The 25,404-nt window shown below is 34.5% G+C and overlaps 1 protein-coding gene and 1 long non-coding RNA gene across 7 annotated transcripts in view; one reads left to right on the top strand and one right to left on the bottom strand.

Annotated features, from left to right (window-relative positions):
- The window catches only part of Abd-B (Homeobox protein abdominal B), a 314,220-nt gene that overhangs the window by 93,700 nt on the left and 195,116 nt on the right, over window positions 1–25,404 (bottom strand). The gene's annotated exons all lie outside the window — the stretch shown is intronic.
- LOC110830622 (uncharacterized) overlaps window positions 23,979–25,404 on the top strand; it is a 32,608-nt gene continuing 31,182 nt past the window's right edge. Inside the window, exon 1 of the long non-coding RNA XR_002543308.2 lies at window positions 23,979–24,220. This is a non-coding gene — a long non-coding RNA (uncharacterized LOC110830622). The remainder of the gene's footprint in view (window positions 24,221–25,404) is intronic.

Genomic DNA, 25,404 nt, shown 5'->3' with positions numbered 1-25,404 from the left:
ATGGGGGAGGGTGGAAATAAGGTAAAATTGACAGGGTATTTGACGAAACACGTAACCATACGAGAAGTGCAAGATCATTTTTTATTCTTAAAACGCGCGAGTTTATATGGCCCATGGCAATGCTGATTTAGATGTCTGTAATAGTGGTCGATTAGAATGTTCAAATATCTGATTGCAGTTTGAAATGTTAATGATATATCAAGTAGATAATACTATCAAAATACAAGAGAATAGAAAATAAAATAAAAGAAACGACGAATTCGGCAGAAAAAATACAACAAAACTCTAACATGGCCTACCGGTTTGGTACCAACATAAAAATACTACGCTTGAAGAGAAAGATTTTTTAGTTTTTTCCCAACTTTTAGCAGCAAAATTTTCCCAATCTACGAATAAACCAAATGTTCTTAGTAATGTGATGACGTCATGAATGCAACTGCACTAGCTTAGAATGCTGTTGGTCTAGGAATGTAACTGTGGTAAGGAGAAATCCTCCCCCTCCCAACACCTCTTCGTTCTACTACGTCGTTTTAGTAATTTTTCTGCCGCAAAAATTCCCCTAGCATCTGCACTTTGCAGTTCCTTACGTACGTCGAGTATGATCTAGGATTACATACTCGGTATCCGGAGTATAGGAACGTGTAAGAGGTTAAAGAAAGGCGGTCCAACTCCTTCATGTGTGTTCAAGTTGTTTTTCTTCTTCTTCCCATATGTACATACACGTGATGCAACCGAGCAACCTTCAAGTGTAAGCCGTCACGTGATCGCATTGCGCACGCTACACTACGAGTCATGCTGCAGCCAAGTGTGAGCCAATGGGCGACCCTTGCAATCCAGCTGTTGCTGATTACACACGAAAACAAGGAACGGTGACTGCATTACGTCCTTTGTATGCGAAATTCAAATCTGGTTCTGAATGCCATGTCTGCATTATTACTTTCGCTGATCGTATGAAGTCCTGAAGAACAGTGGAAAAATAGCTTATAAAAAGGACTTTCTTCCTCTCCAGTGTCATCCTCTAAAATTAATTAGCGGCGTCCTTTTGTCATTTCCACCGGTATTCAAGCCACAAAACTTACGATCAGAACCCTCTCGCAGCAATTGTACGCAACTAATTGCTGCCACCTAGGCAACAAAAATCGAAGTTTCAACAGCAACAGTACCAAAGCCCACTACTGAAAGTGGATATAAGCTGGTTCCATACACATTCCATTCTCACAATTTTTTGCAATGAATCTTAATGTTATTATTCCATCTGTTTCTTAGTCTTTCAAGTGGCCATTTACCAAAAGACTTCCTGGCCAAAATTCGATATGAATTTCTTCTCTCCCCTCGCACACTACATAATCAGAGGAATAATGCAATTTCATTTATGTTTAGTTGGTTTTTGATAAAATCAAAGGAAAGCCGACATTCAAATAGATTTGCTGTTGTAGCTAAAATAAAGTAAAATATCAGATTATTCTCACTTAGATGGCTGTCTTCTGAGTTGTTGCCTCCATCATCAGGGCAGCAAGGACCTCTGAAACGTTGGTAAACCTCTACCTGACTACATGGTGCAACAACCCAGAAGACGGCCATCTTCGGACTCACCGCCGTGAAAACCTCAAATCATACTTAGTCTCACCCACGTAGTACTGCATTTATTTTTAAGGAAGGTAAGTGTGGATCCTTCTATAAAATGGAATAATTATGCATTTCCTTTCCTGCTATCAATCCATTTTTAACTGGGATGAGTGGAGAATAAAGAATTGGTTACGAAGGAAATAATTTATTTCATAATTTTCTTCGCAGGAAAATAATATATGGAATTAATAGGCTACAGATATTTACTATTATAAAGCTATATTAGTCGTATATTTATTTATTTAAGGGAACAGGCTACACATAAGTCGAGAAACCGGCTACTGCATGCATGCATGTTGTATTTAAATGTAGGGCTAAAACCACTACAGACTTGCAAGTCTTAAAATGTTTATCGCGCATGAATTTTATAACATTTTCTCCAGCAACCAAAGACCTTCGCTATCGTCAGAAAACTTAACCTTACGATGGGGAGAGCTGGTCTTCGAAACCTTGACATTTCACTCAAAATTGACGCAGCTGATGGCCCAAAATTTTTTATGCCTACCGACGCCTTCAAATTTAAAGAAAGATTAGATACAGACTGCAGCTGACCTCTGCATGGTGAATGTGCCTGATGTTTATAAAATGCAGCTATATTTTCAGATGCATCTTTGTTATCCGTAATTCTTTCTCATATTTCAATATTACTGTGGGGCCTTCGCTGCATATTTCAGACCACGTCAACTATAAAATACGCTATGTATGTCACTAGGTCTGTGTGGCTCATTTAAGACGCGACGCGTTTAAAATATTTGCAGTGATAAATGATGTTCAGAATTTTTCAGGGTCTCTGTTACAACTACTGGCTAATATTAATGCTGATTTAGTAGGTCTACTCATTTTATGGAACACAGCATACAACATAACACATCACATCACGTTATCACAAGTAGTAAGTTAATATATCACTGGTTTAGGCCTACGTATTTTACAAGGAGTTCCAAGCAAAATTCTTAAGTTAATTTTTCTGTTAATAAAATCCTCTCTTGCTATCAGTCGTATGAAAATGTTATAACTCGCCAAGGTATTTTTGTACTGCAAACATTTATACTCCTACAAACTTTCTGTTCATGTTACAGGTCAATTACGTAAAGCATTTATATTTTCAGTTCAAGAATAGAGATCATTTTATCTCGCGCGTATTTGGTTATAGGACAGAATCGTTCATAAGTCGCAATTATTGTATTACTTGTAATTTGAAATATACCACAAACAGTAATTATTATTATTATTATTATTATTATTATCACGCCTGTCATAGCCTCTTTACTGTTAGAAACACTGGTTAAGAGAATTGCAATAAAAATTGAGGAAAATTAGCCATTACATATTTCAATTTCTTAATCTCGTCATTCTTCTCACACACTTTAATTCCATTAAAAAACTCAGTGAGACACGGTGTATATAGGCTTACAACGCTCTTTGTGGCATTATTAAAACGAAGAATGTACAAGAGAACATTATCTTGATATCACACACACGAAATTAAATTCCCTTTCCACCGTACTCCGATTTTGTCGCTATAGAAACGTCCTTTATTCGTACCTATGTCACGTTAAATATCAAAATGCCTCTTTTCCACACCGCAAAATAAAAAAAAATGTCTTAGCGATCTGACATGCTATCTCTTTCTCCTGAATTATTTTATTCATCGTATTACATATATATAAATCGAAAAAAACATGGCTCCATTTAATACTCTCTTGCTGACAACAATATCTGCTGCAGTGTTGGTCAAGATACCGTTGTTTTATCGATACTAGGCTTCAAATACAATATCTACATAATATCCTAGATATTTTATTACGGTTAGCTAAACTACTTCCGTCAAGGGTCTCTCGTTATAACACGGAAGTGTTGTTTAAATCTCATTTTACATTGATGTAAACGATTTGAAGATCGTACTTGAATTATGACTTTGCAGATGTTCAGTGTTATGTCTGTGTTGCGCGGGCTACACCTGACTTCTCACAATGTTACTTTATAATGATGAGAGCAGAATACAAAGATCCTGTTGCTTCTAGTTTCTGAAGCCTGAAGATTCGTATGAGACTAAATAAATGATACACTTTTATTTTTTAACCTGCATCTTTATTATTAAGGTGTAAATATAATAAAACCAAGTTAACACTAGAATTTAAATCAAGATACTATCAGAAACCAAAGAGTATTCTCAGGGAGAATATGGTTCTTAGTCCACAGAATTTGCTACGAAAATAAAATCAAAATCAACGTGAAACAAATTTCTTTAGGAATCTATAAATTTTCATAGGAATAAACTGCATTAATGAAAAGGTATGCAATTTGCCATTATTTACCATTAATGAACTGTTTTCTAAAAGTCTTTTATTCTTTACTCAAATGTAATCAGACTGACGTGTGAATAAGATTTTGTACTTATTTGTAGCTAATATACCACTCTTTTCGCTTTTAAAGCTTATGCAACTTGAGACCATGTCAGGCTGACAATATTTAATGCATTGCTTTCAACTGCTTTTACACTTTACTGTGTAAAGGCCGGTTCTGGTACAGCGTCTCTTGTCTAATCGGTCCAAACAGTCCTCGGGGCGATGCGGCCGGAGCATGACGCTGACTACTTCTTTTATGTAGTGTAGAAACAAAGAAAGCATGATGTTGTACCCCCGCTATCCTCGAGTTTTCGTAGCGTCTTAGGTAGACAAAGGGTAATCTTTATCATTGAAAATGGCGGCTTTTGGAAATCTAATTATGAATATCAGAACTATGACAAGATGGCTAGCCTACTCCTTAGTTGGAAATTTCGGTGTTCTTGGGAGACCGCTCAAAGAAAACAGCTATTAAGGAGAACAGCTGCTGTTATTATCGTAAGGTTTTAGGTTTTCACGGCGGTGACTCTTATGGGTTGTTGTGCCGTGTAGCCTGGTAGATGTTTACCGACCTTTCAGTGGTCCTTGCTGCCTTCATCATCAGGGCGATCATGTTAGCGCGTATGGAGAATGTGATTAACACAAACAATATTTTGGTGAAGCCAGAAGTGTAGACACCATTTGGAAGGCTTACGCATACATGGGAGGATAATATTAAAATATACCTTCGAAAAATGAGGCCGAAAGATGTAGGTTGAATTCGTCTGGCTCAGGATTTGAACCAATGGAAGATTATTGTGAATACAGTAATGATCCTTCAGGTTCCATCAATCATATGGAGCACTATAATTCGTACTCATCAAATACCATTAGGATTATCGAAGCATTGAGGAAGGGATGGCTAAGCACGTAGCACGTATGGTAGAGACAAAATTTTGGCTGCCAAACATGAAAAGAATAGATCATGTGAGTGTTCTAGAAATAGACTAAATAATAATTTTAAAATGGCTCTGAAAGAAACAGTTCGAGTCTTTGGATTTGAATCATCTGGCTCAAGGTAGTAGTCTCTGTGAGCACGTCCTGGACCCTAAGGTCCCGTAGAAGACGGGTTATTTCTTGACTACCTGAGAATGCATACGGCTTCTCAAGAAGAACTCTGCTTCAGTTGGTTATCAGTAACTCAGTCCTTTCATGCAAGCATGTTACGAAGAAATGGTGGTGATACGGGTCTAAGGTAAGCCAGAGTTATATTATTTCGAATATGAATGGACATACTCATACAATGCATGAAACCATTCCTCATGACAACAAACAAAAGCAACTCTCTACCCCTTCAGAGACAGAAGTGGGGTGTGTCTTGATTTCCGGCTGACCCACATCTAGGGGAAATCGTCCTTATGTTTGTAACAAAAACAGGTTTTCTTTTCTTTAAGAAGGCATTTAGGCTTCTACTTGCTTTCCTGACTCAAAGTTTTAACTGTTTGAATTCGAAGTTAGTACTAATGTTTTGTTGAAGGTTAAGTTATACGTAAGAAATATTACGGAAGAACCCAAGTCCAACTTTAGGGAAAGAATAGTGGATAATGACAGAAAGATTCTGTCCTCGCAAAATTTTACAGATTATGTCAAAGCGACTGTTATTAATGCATTCCGATATAATAAATTTGGGAGAAAAGATAACAAAACCGGAACACAAAATTTGAGCCAGCTTCTTTTCTTTTGGGTGTGGGGGACAAATTTTAAGACAGGTACCTCCTCTGTTAAGAATTGGTAACATAAATGTCAATAGAAAGGAAAATTAACTTTAATTTTTCACTTTATATTAACAAGTGATATATTAGCCATGGTTTTTCAAATTACGACCAGCCCAGTCCAGATTTAGCGTAAGCCTACTATTTTTTTAACACCTTGTCAACCCCAGTCAGAGTTTGGGATACTTTGTCCAAAATAATTGTTGATAATTACATTTTATACTCAGTATAGCATATCAGTATGCTCAGTCAGAATAATTGCTAGGTATTTAACAATTTATAACCAAAACCATTTCCTCACGAGGCTCTGCACCCCGTGGTCACTTCGAAATAAGTTAGACTTATCCGGAGCCCAAATAAATAACATTTTTCATCTTCGAATCTGAACACAAAATCTAGAAATAGCGAATTTGACTCTACTTTTATTGTGATTACTTCTCTATGTGGTATTTTCAAATAAGGCAAACTATGCTTCTACATATTTATAATACTATAAAATCGACAAATAACCCAAGGCTTATGTGTAACATTCATTCATTATACTACAGCCAAATGCCTTTTGTCTATGACAGAAGTATTTTGATAAAGCTGCATACATTTCCCAAGCACCACTCCACAGTAATATGCCAAATCAGACATAACCGTCTTCTTCTGACGAGGAACAGCTTTTGGAAATGTTACAACTGTTACACATCGCTGTGTGGCTAAAATTAATATCAGAAGTAACTAACTAACTAGATGTCATACCGGACCCGAAGGTTCATCACCGAATTAACCAAAGCCCTCCATTGGTCCCTGTCGTGGGCCAGGAAAGCGAAATAGCCAGTATCAGAAATACCTGGTGATATAACACCATTAAAGCTTAAGCAACAATTTTCCGTATTAATGACCTTAAGCTAGAAAGAAAGGAATGTGGCCCATTTTTAAATTCTATCCCAGAATATGTCGGTTTCTGGGCCAATGTCGAAGTCGTTATATTTTGAATACACAGCAGGAGTCCAACGGCGACGTTCGGCTGTACACATGATTATAAAAGTACAAATACCGAAAATGCAGGTTACTGAAATCTTACGCATATATGTCACCCGAAAATACTAAGTTTCTTGTCGAAGAAAATCCCGTTACACTTTCCCCAAAGCGGCAGTCCGTTTTACACATCATTCAAAAGAAACACCGTCCATAAACCTCCCATAAAATGCATAAAACTAACCATATAGACATAAAGGAGAAAAATAAAAACACCCTCTTCTTTGCAAGAAGAGAAAAGGTATTTGTAGGTGAAAGTCACCCCTAAACAGAGAAAATGATTCCATCCATTTGCTTCGTGACCCACATTCGTGCAGCAAATGAGAGATGTATGTTTATGAACCAAGCTTTCCATTGGTCTTTACTTCTCTTACATTTGAAATACGGTGCTATGTACAAAAATGGTACACAGCTACAGCCTACAATATTAAATGCTTGTAAACTCTTCTTGGAAAATCTTACAACGTCATATTTTGTAATGTATTTGCAAACGTATTTAACAATGACCGCACTGTTTCAAATTGTTCACAGCTAAACAACATTTCAGAGTATTAAATATAATTTTTAGTACAGACTACAATGTCTTAGCACTTATGGCACTTTTTCAGTGAGTAGAAGTAAGGAGAGTATTTATTACAGTAAAACTGTTAAGAAAGACATTCTCACAAGTTGCGTGTGGTGACGCAGTAAAGCAACGGCTTCACAGCATGCGACAGGATTGCGACCATCGGGGGCGAAAACTCTAACTGAAATATTTGTAATTAGTTCGTGTATAATAATGAGAGTGATAAGATACGTTAACAGGTGTTTTTGTGTGCCGTAGAAAACGAGAGACGAATGTGCAGTGCTTAAAATGTGTGTATTGATAAACTTCATAAACTTACTAAAGTGAGACACTTACCAACAATTTAACATAATGCATTACATGTCTTTCACTATATTATAATTTGCTGTAGACTTAATCGTTCCCGGCGACTCAAAGATCACTTCTTTCGATTAGTTGATGGTCTAATCGTTGATGCCATTTGCTTCATCTTTATTTGATCCAAACGACTGCCTTGGACTGGCTGCCGGCTTCAGTTTCCCGCTTTTTTGCACAATTTTACGTAAGTAAATGAAACTTTGATTGGAATTTAAGATAAGGAACTCTGGTTCCCGTTTTAGTTAAGTAAGGACACCTTTAAAATTGAAAATTAACTCACTATCGCAGTAGACTTATAATCAGGAGTTAGTTATAACTTCAAGGCTTAATATTCATTAAGGTAAAAGTAACCTAATTCATTTCTAAATACTGCTTACGACCACGTTTATAAGTTTATACATTATGAAAAAGATCTGCAAATGTCGGAACTTAACTCAGAATCGAAAATACATACACGCAAATTAATAAAATGTAGAAAATAGTAGAAATAAGAGGAATTAGAAGGTGTCTGGCGTCTTGTGCTCTTTTCTATTATAATGGACAGACCTAAATGTGTTCAAAGAAAATATTTTAATGTGTTAGGAGAGTTTTAACATTCAGGAAAATTAGGTAATAAAATATTCGGAGACGACTGACTTTTCAGGTGTTGCACCGTTCGCTCTGGTAGAAGTTACTGAAATTTAATAATACATGATGCCTCCATCATAAGGGCAATTATTGCACTGATGATGGAAGAACCTCTGAAACATCAGTGAACTTCTACCAGGTTACACTGTGCAATACCCCGGAAGACGTTTATCTTCATGTGAAAACTTGAAATCTCATTAATAAAATTATAATTTATATATAATGACGGCCTACATGTTTATAAATATAGAATTTATTTTAACATTCTGTACCTACAGCAATATTTATGGATGGCATTACTACTAGCATGATATAAACATCAGGCCCATATATGTTATGAATTATCTACATAAATCTATTACAGATCGGGAAAATTTTTATTGAATTCTCAATCTAACATAGATTAAATATTTTTTTTAATATACGGCTTCAATAATATTGTAAACATATAATATGACAGACTGCTTCACTGGAAGTTTTAGGTAAGCGTTTGATTCCTACATTTAAGAAAAGAGACTTCATAACTGACAACGATCGAAATAAAATATCATAGTTCACTTAGCCTACGTTTTACCACTGAAATAGTCGTCTCTCTACACAGATACTAATTTACTATTCACGTCATAACTTCATACCATATGCTACGTGTAAAAAAGAGACACGTGAGAAATAATAAGTACGAAATAAAAAATACATTTTTGCAACTTTGTATTTAATGAGGTTATCATTCTGAATAGTCCGCAGACTAGTGTACTAAATTAATACTTATCCCAAGCTGAAAAATAAAATTACAATGTAAGAGAATCAAATAAAAGGGCACTAAAATGTTTCAGTGGCTTCAGCATTGTAATGATTTGTAGACATATATAAACACAGGTCAGGAATTCTATGAGAACATACAGTCTTAACTATAAACATCATTTTTATTAAGAAGCAAATCGTATTTTACACCAAACGAATACGAGAAATAACCTATTAGAAACACAGAACCTTACAAAAAATGTATTTATGTATTTTTTGAAGCGATCCCTCTACGAGTTGTATTTATTTTTACTAAAAAATGGAACAGCATGTTTGTAGGTATGCTTTTTGAATAATATTTAAATTTAATAGACAACAGTTCCACAAGGTCCTTCAATAACCAATAAAGTGTGAAAAATAGCTGTGTGACATTTTTAATATCAGTGACGCTATTACCCGTTTGGATTTTCAAAATGTCGTCTTTGCATATTATAAGATTGAACTGTAGTCGTATTGCAAACCAAAGAGTAAGAGAAAAGATGTTCTCACAGGAGAAACACATCATGTATTAGGCTACAGGTACAGCTGTTTAAGGGAAGTGTTGGGAGGCATGCGAATGTTTCATAAGCCTGCATTACTACATAAGCAACATTCGGACTGAAGTGTGATCTGAGTACCACGCGGTTATTACATTTGCCGTATGATTTAATGGACGCAGGGCACGTCCTCTGTGGTATTTAAATCTGCTAAGGCCGTAATTGTGGCGGAGGGTGCACGTAGCGGTGAGACGCATTAGCCAAAATTAGATCAACAAGCAACTGCACACGGAATATAGCCGAAAACGTCGTTTGGCTAGTGAGACTAGTGTCTAGTTTGTGTCCATGATACCATGATATTCACTTTGCGAGGTTGAAGGCAGAAAAAATGTATGACTTTTGGAAATTTATATTAATAATAAAATCATGTTTTAAATCTTGTCCTAATTTCAATTTCGTTGAGAATATAACACAGGGCCCAATAGACTACATCAAAGAAGAAATAGAAATAGCAAACTTTATCACGGAATACGTGCTGTGACTTTTTAAGGCGTAAGTGAAACTCTGAAAGTCAGCATTTTCCAGGAATATATTAAAAAGCCATTAAAATAGTGTTGATTTAATATTTTTTCAGGATTTGCCTGAATTTTAGACAGCTGATTCCTTTAACTTGTAACAATACTAGAACGGTTTCAGATTACTGCTTAATGCCAAGTATGAGAAGTGTTTCACTTACTAACGCTAATTCAATTTTCCAGTACGTACCGAGAATAAAGATGAGTAAGTGGATGTTTAGTACACTATTTAAGGACGCTGTATTATGTCGAATGATAACCACGTTCGTGATATTCAAAGGATTGGGAGAAAGCGGTCGTGGTCTGTTCCAGAAAGTGTGTAGCTGGGGGGTGGGGGCTGAGCAAAATCATGAAAACCTGTCAGGACAGTCGGTGTCGCAGATAAGATTACAAGCTTGCTCTTTAATAATCTTTAGATTTTTACCTCCATTTCACCTTAAGACTTTATTGTGTGGTGCGTAAGGAGAGACAACTTTACTTTTGTCGTAAGACGCTTAAATCATTGGTGTTATGTTTGTTAATGGGATGTACAGAGACAGAATTAAACTTGTATAGATTTTTTCTTTACAGTGTCGGTGTGTGTGTTGCAATGCATTTGGAGTGAGGTTCCTGACGCATCGTTGGGCTTAGCTAGACATTGTAATAAACGAAACAAGAGGGGGAGTCCCGTCCAAACCCATTACTGAATCAGTTGTCCACGTGACATGTATATTACATGCCGGCTCTCGTCGTTTCTCGTCAAAGAGTTTTAATACTTTGGCATCAACATTGAAACCATCATACTCAGGGGTGGAAAATATTTACATGTCTTTACTTTGTGCTATCGTAGATACCAGTGCAAAACGCGTATGCTAGTAGGGAATTAAATAGTTTTAGTGCCAAATCCTTTGTCGTTCACATGTAAATTTGTAATGTATCTGATTGCACAGAAAGGGACTTAATTTAAATTAAACGTCTTGCTGCTTTTTTGGCAATATTTGGTATTAGTTTTCGTGTTGTTCCTTAATACCATCATTTTTATTATTACTGAGCTATAACACATTATCTTACAACAAAAAATGATAGATCTATCAACCTGAATTAACAAACTATTTTTTTGTACTTGTTAAGTACAAAATAATTACTGCACGAAACTGCACTCATTTGTTGTTTGGGAACAGGACGCTTAATAGAATATTTCGACTAAGGAGGGCAGGAAGTAACAGAAGACTAGAAATTTCCAAACAAGGAGCGCCATAATTTGCAGTGCTTAACAAATATTATTGTGATTAAATCAAGATGAATAAAGTGGGCAGGGCATGTAGCATTAATGAAAGATATTATGAATACGTTCAATATTTCGTCGGACGGCCTGATGGGAAGAGATCACTTCTAAAGTCTTAATGTAGATGAGGGTAACATAAAAACCGGATTTTAATTAAATAATGAGCGCGTGGACCCTATCTGACTGGAAACAGCGACAAGTGGTGGACTTTTATGAAGACGTCAAGAACCATTAGGTTGCGTAAAAGAAGGTGCATTTCTTGACTGCCTAAGGACTAGCTTTTTAAAATGTCTTTGTTTAGTGAAACTATGCTGTTCAGATTCTGACAAACTCTGAGGTAAATTTTCCTTTAGTAGGCTAAGTCTGATGAGATACTTGTGATTAGCTAATCAGTAAGAAACCACTGTGGTCTTTCCAAAGTATCATCCAGGTGTTCACCAGCAAGGGACCTCAACTAGACTCAACCATATATTTCTTTAAATAGTTAAAATCTAATAATGTATTTAGATTTAAGCTTGCTTAAATTTACATAAAATATTCGAATAGTGTGGGGAGCATAACACCAACAATTTTGTTTTTATGTTTCGCAATAACAATAATTTCAATTTAGAATGATGTTTACTTGTAAGGTAATTATATAATATTAAATTAAGCTGCACATGTACAACACTGATATCAGGTCTCTCTTTTCCGAAAACAAAGTTTCCATACTTCATCAAGTGGATAACGATCATCCAGATAAATTTACAACGGCCGTGAATTTTTCTTTAAATTTCCCTATGCTGCGTTTCATCTTTTGTCTTAATCTTCAGAGACATTACCCAAAATAACACCACAGCAGGCTACTCATTAATAATACATAATTTATGAATTAATATTTAGTCTGTGGCTCAGAAGTAAGAGCTGACGGCATTATGGAAAAACCAGGCCAATATTTATTGATTTAGAATTCACATTTTCTGTTGTCACCATAAAATATCTGTGAAAATACTGATTCTGCACCCCTGAAAACACTAGTAGTGGTTTTATTCTCATTCTCTAAGACCATCTTATACACTTGGTCTAAAATACGAAGACATCTCCACTTGGTGAACTGAGACACACATAGACCCAAGCTTAGGAGCATATCGTGATGGAACATAAAAGGGTTGACTGGCTTGCTTGCTCCGTGCGTGTATATATAAAGAAAATATATTCATTAAAATGGATGGCATTTACGAAATTCTTAACTTTTCCTTTCTATGAAACAAGAAAGCTAAATTAGACAAGTATTTGAACTGTGTTGTAAAGCCTCCTCTTTTGTGTATGTAACAAAGAAAATTAACAAAAGTCCCTTTAAGTTACTGTGGTGTTCTGCTTTTCATTGCAAGGAAAGTTATAAAACTTAGAAAAACTCTCGAAAAACCTTTTATATAACCTACGCAACAAAACGGAAAATCCCTAGCTCTAAAAACACGAGAGAAGTAACTGACACAGTATCAAGGTTGCTTTTAATTTAGGGTCCGCTTTAATTACTGTACCCTGTCAATATCATTTACATTTTAAACGTAACGGTAAGCGTCCTAGCCGCACCATATATCAGAAAAGCTGCCTTTCCTACTTTCTTCCTTCAAAATAGATGCCTTGCATCTTCCCCGCCTTAAATTTTGTAAACATAGGACTAGATGTTGTTGCCTGGCCTCACAAAAATATATTAGATTCCTTTGCTTTGTACAATTTTCAGTAACTTTCCCAACAATTTCAATTTTGTTTTTACCACCACTGATTATTTCTTTAACAGTTTTAAAAATATTTCGTAGCTTAGTGTTTTCCCTTTGTAACTTATTGTCCGAGAGGAACAAATCTGCACCTGGCCCGACGTTTAGAACCTTTTCTACTGCCGCATTGAATTTTATGGACTATCACAGATGAAGTAACTACTGGCATTGTACAATCTTTGACAAAAGCATCATTCAGGGTACGGGAGAAATATTTAACTGTTTACCTAGTATGTATTTGATTATCAGAATCATTCATGACATTCTGTGAACTGTAATAGTATACAATGACTAGTGCTTTTACAGTATTATTTCTGAAGCTATTTGGAATTATTCTGGGATGTTTCAATGATACAAAAAAAATATAAAGGAAACATTTAACAGCAAACTGCTAGATGATTACCGTCTCTAATTATTGATTTTCGTGTATAAGTTCAAGTATGAATTTTTCTGAGTATTAAATTTTATATAATTTGCTTTCTAGCGGACTATCAAGGCATAATTATCTGTGTGACATTGCATACTTATGATTGCAACGGTAATGAGACGAAGAGATTGCTTTCAGGCGTGATTTATTCAATTGCTTAACCGCATGAGGGCAGCACAGTCCTGAAGCGGTGTAGCATATTCAGCAGTATTGTACTCAATAACACTTCACCTGCATCCAACTGAGCGACGTGTATTTATGAATATAAAGGAGAATATGTATGTGACATTCTGAAGGTGGTGTTTCTGTATCAAATTTGAGGTGAGAACAGAAGAATCAAATTATTGTTAATGTTTATGTGAGGTGGTTGAGGAAAAATAAAATTCATTAACAGAACTGAGATGACAGTGTCATAAGATTAAAACAGGCTCTATTACCTAGTATCAAGTCTAAAATATTTCTAATTCACTAAAATGACAAATATTAAAATTAAATGAGTTTTGTTTAAAAAAACAGCGTCAAGTTTTTATTTGAAATGGTAATATACCAGCAACTTTCTATGAATTATACAGCACCAAAAGATTTACATTTCTTTATCACAAAAACACTCATTTGTTACATCTTATAAATTTACCGGGTCCCATTCACCTCCCACTCCTGAAGATTTCACATTTTTATGAAGTGCGAAAAATATCTATACTTCCAATACCAACAAGTACATTGGACAGAATATGATCTTAACAACTCTCAGAACTGTATATCTTTTTATATCATTCGCTTTAGAGTTCTACGTTGAATTGTAGATCTAGTGGATAAGTATTTATCTTAAGATTTCAAGTATTAACGAAAACAATAGCTAATTGCTTGTGGAATGAAATGAATATCACAGACTTGTTTTTATAAAAACTCCTTCAGTGATTAAAATGTTACAATTAAGGAAACTTCTGGGTATTCTAAGCTGCATAAACTTCTTTTAAAAACCAACACACTTTATCAATGCGAAAGATATTTCAAAGTTCATAGAATAAGTACATGTACTTAATGAATGAAACTTTCATTAACAAAAATTATGTGGCCTTCATTATTAAACCTACATTTCTAAAAAAAATACATTCATCGGCACTCTCTCATTCCGTATATGATCAGGATCCTATTGTAATCCTAATTTTCGTGCAGTTTTATACAAATTATGAATTTTCAAGGCACTGATATCTGCAACATTTTAGAAGGGCGATTTATTATTTATATTATTATTTATTTAGTGTTGTCTGACGACAGGTCCATATGAACAGGATCCTTCCATCCTTTTCTAGGACTGGGACCTGTTCATATACGTTCTTGGCAGATGATCCAGAAGTGGTTTGCCATTGCCTTCTTCTGTGTGTGAATGGGATGCCACGGAGAAACCGAGGAAGCCCCCGGAGGAAAACTCCGTGTTGCCTAGACCATGGCCTTGCCCAACACAAGTTATAAATTCGGGTACCGCCGGGAATCGAACCCGAGACCCCAGAATTACAAGGCCAGCGTTTTAACCGCTAGACCACCGTGGCATAATGAAGGGCGATATGAACTCTAAAAACATGCCTGGTCATTGAACAATTGTGACAGTCTCAAAAGATATAATTGAAAACACGTTTATATTTATTGGCTTGGTAGTCTTCATACGATCGGTAGAGAATTATTTTTAATGTCAATACAAATTCTAAACAAACATTAATTAATTTCTTAGCGAGCACAAGTGCCTAATTGTTGTTAATTGTGTTAATTTGTTATTTCGTTGTTTTACATAGGCCCACACGATTACAGAACTGAAGACAATTTTCCTGAATGAGTATTTTTTCCATAATAAATGAGTAAACACACCTATTACACTGGAAAAATTAGCGTAGAAAGTCAAATGTAACAATCACCTCAGAGAATTAAGACATATTTTTAAAAGAGTGTATATATATATATATATATATATATATATATGCCCTACTCCAGGACTTAAAATCGATTTTACCTATAACATTTGAGGACGAAGGAGCTTATATTTAGCATTAGACGCAGGCTTACTTGTGCAACATGTAACTGCTTAAAGCAAAGCTTAAATAGACAGGCACAATCCAAAGATTAAGGCAGTCGAAGTATGCTTAATATGACTTTGTTTCACGTAAATAAATCACATTTCAGAAAGTAATATTAGTAGATCTGTGCTGTCTCTCTGCAGAAACATCCCAGCTATTGAATTTCTCTATTTTTGATATGTTATGTTTCCTATATATGTAAGTCGGACTAATTTAATTACGGCATCGTAAGTTGTATTTAAATGCAAATTAGTCACTGAAGAGATAGCATCATAGATCATGCTATTAATTCTGAATATATCTTACCGGTGCCTCTGAAATTTTTTAAATGTTATTTTAAAGAAATCAAAGAAGACAACCTCAACTTCAATTTAATATTCCAATACCTATACGTGGTTTTGTATATTTTGAAAGGGAAGAAACAGCAAGCACTATATGGCCGTCTTTTGGGTTGTAGCGCCGTGCAGTCTGGTAGAAGTTATCAATATTTCAGAGGTCCTTACTGCCTCCATCATCAGGGCGATGATCGCCCTTATGATGGAGGCAGACATCTTTGTATTCACCGCCGCGAGAACCTCTAATTCTAAGAACAAATATTAATTTGCATAAAAGGTGACATTCGGGAAGATAAGGTTGGAAAACGAATAGCTATTCATTACACGGAATAAAAGTACTGAATTATGGAAATAACGATATAAGTCTGCGCAGGGTACAAAGAGCTGAAGATCAATGAACGTAACCTAGAAGTATTGAATATATTTACACATTTATTAATGCTCATTTGAAGCTAAGAAATATATGAAAATCAAATAAAATGGTGCCCTCTAACTCTGTAGGATAACCTTGAACACATTTTCCCATTTTTCTAAAATTTAAAAATTAATTTAATACATAGGAAGTAAAATAGGTCTATATTTAGCTGAGTATCTTTCAGACCCATCAGATCTGCGTTTGATTGTTGTTAAGGAACGTCATATTGCTATGGGACATATGAAAAAGACTTTATACTTTTAATATATGTAAGTTTATTCAGCAGCCAAAGATTAAGAAAGATATACAAAGACCTTCTTATAAGGGATCCCCAAGTCTGCAAGGAGAACATTTTATATTAGGTGGGAAGAGGGAGAGGAGAGAGGAGGGGATGAGTTAACATGACAGCGCTGTTCATAAAATGCTCGTAAAAACTTAATTTTACGAGTGACATGACATCTTTCCAAGGTACTAGTTGAAGGTAGGAGAGAAAATACTTGCTGGATTAAAAGAATATAGGCCTATGGGAGCTTAAGTGCATATAACAGCCCCTACAAAGATTATCCGATTCTGTTGTGGCTATTTAAGATCGCACAAGAAGGAAACGAAGATAAACAATTAACTACTCTTGTAAAATGAAGAAATACTAAATACTTAATAAAACTGTAGTACAACACCAGTATCACTGGATGTCAACAGTAATGTGAAAACATCGTTAAGGTCAAATGTAATACGGTTATTCTGTAATATCGGAATTTAAATTTTACTTTTTAAATGACGTTCCGAATAGTCGAGCAGAGAAAACTAAGTAACGAACTAGATGTAGTAAAGGTAGTTCAATTGATCTACATAGTTATATTTTTAGATTTTTATATCTTAAAATATTTCCGGAATATTGAAATTCCCTTGCTTCATTTCACAAATAAAAATGTTCTACCGTAACGCTGATTTGCAACCGAATGGAAAACAGAATTTACATTTTAGAAATTCTAGTGTTCATTGTAATAATTTATTTGATTTTCAAAGAAACACGTTTGTGAAGGCTGATACATTTTTAGTTAAAGCACAGGTAAAGTTAGAGAATAAATAATTTCGCATTACAGGAATAGTTGTGACTGGAAGATTAATAAATATACTGACTTTTAGTGTACACACTTTAAAATAATTGAAATATAATGTACGCGTATATAGAACTGCAGATATTAATAACACATTATCTAAAGGGACACTATTAAATATTTTTTGTAATATGTTCTAACATGCAGATCGTTAAACCTATTGTTGTTGTTAAGTGCCCACACACCTACAGACTTTATTGTTCCGCTTTTGCAACGTACCAAAATGAAAAGTTGTTTTGCATTCGCACACAGTGTTAGAAGTGATAGTAATTAGCCGGAATCTCCTAAAAAAAGTTAATTGAAGAGAGAGAGTAATCCTTTATGAATCACCATGCTACGAAGACTAATTACGCATTCAGATAAAGCTGTATGATTTTATAATTCCAGCACTATACAGAGGTTAATAGTTAGCTTCAAGCTTCATTCCCATTATCCAAGGGAGAGGCGCCCTAGTGTCCTCTGGATTGGAGGCTTGGAAGAAGTTAGGTTCGGTCTGGCCAATCTCTATTCGGTGCTCGAGTTTTAAGATACTTTCAAGTTAGAACAAAATTTATATTAAATTACATTTCGGATATGGATTACATTCTCAACGTAACAATAAATATGCGGTATTTACGTTCGTTTGAGTATGTTATTCGTGCGCCGACAGATTTAAGCAATTAAATACATCAGAGTTAATTGAACGAACTTCCAGTAACTTAAAAATGGCCGTCAGCCTTGGGGAAAGAGAAAGAATTGTTACGGCTGCTTCTGGTTCAACTGCCGAGGTTAAAAATCTAGAACTGTGAGTCCTGGAAACACACATCTTATAAAATTTAGGAACGTGTCGTTGTAAACAACATAGTTCTCAACAGTTTATTTTCTAAAAACATGTACTCCAGTACATTTATGTCTGCCATTCACACACACTGTTCCACTTATAGGGAAAAATTCTGTTTCAAATAAATTATAATGTATTATTACAGTGAAAACGGAAGGAGGAGGGGCTTGTAACGACGTTAATTATAGGAACGGAGTCACCCCCGAAAAGAAGCGGCTACAATGTGTTACAAAGTAGTATAAATTATAGCTTACAAGAGCGGCGAGGCTTGTTGGCTGTGAGACACACATGTCGGCAAGACAACCATAGCATTAAACTTTCAAGGTAGAAATGGTCTAAAGAACCTAAAATTTTCTTTGGAATTCTAGAAAATTTACTTGTAGTATGCTATCAAATTTATAGTCGCAGAACAAAGGGAAGAGATATGCATTCAAATTTACGTTACTCTTTAACGGCAATCGTAATAATACATCTCGCTGGCTAAAAAAAACTTTTCTCATCACAGGGATTAAACGAATCCCAATGCCAGACGTCTGACTCGGTCCTTTCACGTACACAATTACCTTTCCGATATAAATTCATTATTCATAATCATCCCATTATATTGCATCTCCATAAGCCTTTTGGCTGGAATGTGAAAGAGCAAAGAAAGTGAATGTGATTACGTTTTATAACCGCTTCTTAGGATAAATTTTCTTACGTAGAATACCGACGGGCAAGACGATAATGCTACTTAGTGTCCAGGGTGATATTCGACTTGAATCCGTCTGATGTGGAGGTGTGGGGTCCACTATAATTCAAACAGAACTAAAACACGACAGGACATATGGAGCTACCGTATTTACGACTACATATTTCAAACAGTCATAATCTGAAATTAAATTTGGGAAGAAATTATACCAATATTATGATGACAATTTTCTATTGTCTGAAGCATATGTGATGGTACACGACGTTTAGGAAGTTTGTTCTGTACCGCATTCATGCGATTAGTTTTTGTTATAGGTTTATTGATGGGATATTATGGTAGCCTAGAACGTCGATTGTTCTGGACTCGATTTCACTATTATTATAAAACAAAAACCGATCATAATATATCAGAGTAATATACATCAAAAATCACTTGTACTTGAAAGAACTGTCAATTGCCGAAACGCTGTCTATACCAAACATACATCAGCATCAACATACATATATCCAAAATAACTCCAGTAGAATTAATAATAATTTGTCACAAATTTTTACAAAATTATTGGCAGAGGTCGTCACCACTGAAGTGAAATTTTATGCTCAGTTTAGAAACTACGCACTTAAGTACACACACACACACACAAGAGTAGCGGTTGGTAGTGAACACCAAGGTAAACGATACATTCTTGTTCATTTTACCACGGAATTTAATTTTTTTTTTCTGCTTATAAAAATACATATTGCCACATTTCTGCAGTTTTCATCACTTGTAATGTCTTTGTCAATGTCCATTCTCCGGAGCTGTATGGTAATGTCGGATTGGTCAAAAGTTCATAAAATCTTACCTGTCGATATTTCCTTGTTTTTTATTTACCACACTTCAAAAAGTTTATAGTTCTTGAAAATGTTCTCAAATTTTCCATAATAGACTGAGATATATTTTCTATCTAGGATTTCTTTTTATTCTGTAACGACTAATGAAAGTAATTCGTAAACATATGTCCATAAATTATTAACTTTTGTATTTCATAATTCTTATCACAATATTTAGAACATATGTTCAGTATTATACGTGTAAATACAGGTGACTAATATTGTACGCATTCTGTTTCCACGATTTCGCATAACCGCAGTTTTATTTCAGCAGTATGAGAAGCATCAATATCATATTCGCAGCCAAATTTGAAAGCCTCTTAACAGTGTCGAACTTATTCAAGCTTATCAGAGAATGTGATATAACTGAAAAGCTTAGCATCAAAATATTCTGGTTACAGTTTAACACCAAAATGTTGGTTGTTATCGTTTCCCGTTTTAAGAGTTTTCGCAGAACGCAATCCCCACGTGTAACAAGAGTTATCTGTAAATATGTTGATTTCCACATAGTACATAGAAACTATATAATTCAAAAATCTATCTTTAAACATTGATATTATGTAAGAAGTATTATGATAAGGAATCATCTATTAATAATACTCAGTTTTAAAGAACATTTCTATCTTTTACCATTTTGTAAGTAAATGTACTCATGTCGCTGTTATTTTTCGTTAAGTTATGCTAAAAAACTATTTTCCCTCCCATGTCAGACAGCAGGCACACATGAAAAGGTTGTTAAAGAGTTTCAGCACTTCCCCGCAAAGGCACTAACAGTCACAGCCATCAGTAGTAACATTCCGTGACATCTTTAAGAGATAATGATTTTTCTACCACCTTTTGGATATAAAAATAAACAATGACAGTTATATCCTAAGCACTGCTTTACTAAAAGTTTTTAATTTCACGCTGCCGAGTACAATATTATAAACAGCAAATCCAATTACTCATTAACTCTACAGCATATTACATTTTCTGTATGACTTAGTACCGCCAAAACTGTAAGTTTTGAGAGACAATTATTTTAGACATTTTATCAATATATACATGATAGGGATCGGTGGCTGACTCTTGTAAAAACGGTAATGAGCCCTCTAATTCCATAAAATACAGAACATTCTTGACTACCTGACAATACTAATAGTTTCTAGAGACGGACAATTTTCCGTGAATTAGTTTTTGGTGGGATGGTTTAGAAAGTGATCCTCTTTATTTTAATTCAGAGACAACCTTATATTTGTGATTTTAATATTTAATATATTCTACCTAAGATTTTTTAAACGAAGGTAGTCAAGTAGCCTTTCAATTATTTTGCGGTGTTTTCTAATTGCATGTTTCACAATTTTAAGTCCGATCTAACCTAAAGTTTCTAATCCACCGACCAAATCTGGCTGCATATATATATATTAACCAGACGTTTCAAAAGGAAATTAAGGAACCAATCCACTCTTATAGCCCACACAATGAAATGTTAGTCTTCATTCAAAACAGTATTTTGAACTGTATTATACGAGTATTATAGCTCAGTCTTATCATTGTTAACATCAGCATTTAACAGCCAAGAAATACTGACCCGCTCTGGCCTAAACCGTCTTTAAAGATCGCATTACATAAATTTAACCACGCAATATTCAATTTCTGAATATTTTATGAAGAGTGACTCATTATAATAAATTATTATGTTGGATAGTATTGCTTTCTTGTATTTAAAATTTGTCCAGTACGGTTTCCGGTTTTTGTTCTAAAAGTATACCTTAGCATCCATTAAATATATTCCAATAAGTATAATTAAAACAGCCGTAATTGTGGTTTTATTTTTGTTTAATTTTTTACTGACTTCACTGTAAATTACAATAATTACAAATTAAATTGCTTGTCGGTTGTATTTCGTAATTTCAAATTAATTTTAGTTCCTGATATTACAACCACTGTTGTATTTACTCCAATTAATATTTCATCCAACCGTTCTTGTTTATATCTTGAACTTCTAACATACAAACTTAAATATTTTAATTATTAACCTTCTTTCGTCGTCCAGTCGTTAATGTTCTTTCTCGAGAAAAATTTACTAGCCTATCGACGAACAGTCTGGTAATAGGCCACTATTTTAAATTTCCAGAGAAGCTTATACATAGACATTTCCAGCAGGCCGATATTATTGTCATAACGCCATGAGTAGGTACGTTCAAATTCATTCTTTTCGGCAAAATTTATTTTATATTTGTTCTTCAAATGCATGGAATTTTTATATAAGTATTAATGTAAGACTTGCTCTCCCAGATTCTTGTGTTCTTAGTTCCACCTCTCTGGGGTTGGCTGGTTATTAGCTAAGCAACAGAATTCTATTACCTCGATAGAGGCATAGTAATCACATAACGATAGAACGTATTATACGACAACTGACATGAAGTTTCTACGTTCAGCAGTCACTAACTGTCCGTACACTGTTTATGGCTGTGTTGGCGCTCTGGCAATCAACAGGGGAATAATGGTAGATAAACTTACAATGTATTACAAAATAGACCTGTTTCAGATTTATGAAACCAAACTTTCGGCGATAAGAAGTTGCAAACATATCGTAAATATAAAGATATAAAATCTCGAAATTTAAACTACGCTGTATGGATAAAAAATTAGCCTACAGTGAAGTTTAGATGCTGTGAAGATCTCTTCTTTATTTCCTGGAGACGTTTGGAATTTTAAGCAGCAAAGTTCACACAGCAACAACTAGCAGTATACTTTCTAGTGAACGAGTTTATTGAAGATTGCTTAGGCCTGTGCATAAAAATCCGGTTTTCTCTGTTGTTATAAACACAATTTATTACCCCCAAAATCCCATAATCTATAATCCTTTCAGTTGAAGACGGGTGAGGATGAATCTATGATTACTTGTCTTACCAGGTGTAATATTGTCGCATACTAATGGTATTTCATTTTAACTTTACTGTTCTTCTTAAAGATATTTTAGTAAGGAATGCTCAGTAACAGTCAATGTAGTCCTACTTACGTATTTCAAGTCGGATGGTCAACTGCACATGTTTAAAACAGAAGACGCAAATATGCTTAACATTATACGAAACCGATAAAGTTGATCGTGAGATCAGAAGCGCACGACTGAAACATAGGAACATTCAAGAAAACAGATCTAAATATACATCAACGTAATCAGATGTAATGAGATATATTTTAATTAATAATTTCTCCAAGCTAATAACTTGGACTTTCAAGTCTTCCTACTCCATACAGTTTATCAACCTCAATGTTATGCAAATTTATAGCAGGACTGCACAGCAACTACTATGTTGGTATTGTCTATCACGCCCAAGACACAGATTTAGCTTAGTTTAAGTAAAGTCTTATTTTTCAATCCTTTCTTAGCTTTTCGCTACTTAGATTGAGATTAAGTTAATATTATGAAGACCTATAAATTAGTTAACAACTCAATTATATATTTTTATAAGAATGATAAAGACAAATTTTATAGTTGGGAGCTGAGAGTTGCTGAGAACTCATTTGCCATTTTATTGTTAATTTCTTAGACTTTACAAAAAAGTTAATGTAACAAAGGCTGATAATAGCGTGAAGAAAATTAATTTTGCTAATATTCAGATGGAACCAATATTTCTTTCACTGAACACGAATGGTAGTTTGCACTAGTTTGCTCACCTACAGGCATTCTAACGTGTGGTATTCCACCAAGGCGAAAATACTTTCCAGTTTAATATAAAGTAAAAATTAATAATTATTTTCAACAAACGAACATTTTACAAAAGCTACTACTGAGACGTATAATTTCACGCTGAAACTAAAAAAAAATATATATATATATAAAAATGTTTAAATAAAATAAGCCTAGGCATACTAACGCATGTTTAAGTAAAGTGAAGTGTTTGAAAAGAGCGCTCATATATGTGGTTAAAGAACCGAAATTCTGCGTTACAATCACAGTTATTTATTTTGTATTCCAAAACAATATTTATTCATTGTCTAATTATAATTACGTGAACATTAATCTTTACTTGTATAGTAGAAGTAAAATATTAAATACTTTGTAAATTCTGAAGTTGTAATCTGCCAGTTACTTCTGGGAGGAGTATGGCGGGAATCTTTCTCCTAGTCTCGCCATGTCTGCGGTGTGCAGCCAACCCCAGCATCTGCTGTCCGTTAGACACGCTTGCCGACATCTCTCATAACACGGGAAGAAAGAAAGAAAAAGAGTTTCAAGATGTCTGCTAACGTGTCGCCATAGCATCGTGGGATGCGACAGAAAACAGAAATTCTGACAGCAAGGATTCACTCGAGCAAGGTAAGCTAAATTATAGAAACATACAAATGTAACCACATATATTACATGCTCTGATTCTATGCATATAAAGTTTAAATGTATTGATTTATAAGCTTCAGACAGACAGTTTTGTATAAATATCGTAGGCTAAATTAGGCCTACAGCATCAAACTGAGTACTTACGTAATTACTTGATATCTCGTGAAATGGCAGTCATTGTATGTCTTATTGACTTATTTCTCCAGTGGCGGTCTTCATAAATACTACAACTATACATTTATAATGGATTATTGATAGTAATTTAAGAAATATATAAAATATTATTCATAATTTTTTTAAATACTCATTTCTGTTTTTTCACGAATGATTTAATCGTAACGATGTGGATTTATAGTTTTACATTTTTCAATATGATAATGAGGGTACAATATTTTATGGTATTAAATGCATAAAAAAATAACAAAAATTGTGAATTATTAACGATGTTCCATTGCATAAAGTGGAGAATGTTATATCTTGATTTATGTGTTTCTAATTTCAATACACTATATAAATATTTAATATTTGTTCATAAATATTCAATATTTATATATTACAAGTCTCTAGAACTTACGACTAAATAAAAGCCTATGTACAAAAATTAATATTATAAGTTCAAGTCACATACGCCTATGTTTATAAGATTATGGTCGCTTAAGTAGTCAAGAAATTTCCCGATTTTTATTGAACTATAACTTTCAATGGCTTACTTACAACAGACTACTAATGGTCCCTATGCTGAACTGAATAAGTCCAATCTACATTCTCACACCCTTTTTTAATATTACCCCAGGTCTCCCTTCGGAAATCTTGAATGTATTTCTCACCTTTTCCTTCTGTACTACATGAGAGGCGAGGTATCATTGTTTAGCATGCAGCTGTGTTTGTATCATGAAGTTTGTGGCAACAAATTTTAACTCTGCTAAATACCATGTAATTTCCTGCATAGGCCATTTAAATATATTATAACTGGTTGTGTGAATCAATGTGTAAATTTCGTACTTGAGTGAGAAAACTCTTTACCCATTAACAAAGAAGCTGTTTAATTGATTCAGTCTTGTACTAACACAAATATAAATCAGAAGGCCTACATCATTTGGCGTTTGAAGAATAACTGTAACAAGGTTAGTTAATTGAGTAATTTATAGTGATGCCTATCGCTTTAC

Source organism: Zootermopsis nevadensis, unplaced genomic scaffold, assembly GCF_977971745.1.
Source record: "Zootermopsis nevadensis isolate Lab colony 2312 unplaced genomic scaffold, Znev_1.0 Znev_ptg000001l, whole genome shotgun sequence".
Lineage (NCBI taxonomy): Eukaryota > Metazoa > Arthropoda > Insecta > Blattodea > Termopsidae > Zootermopsis > Zootermopsis nevadensis.
This window is presented reverse-complemented; position numbering and strand designations above follow the sequence as displayed.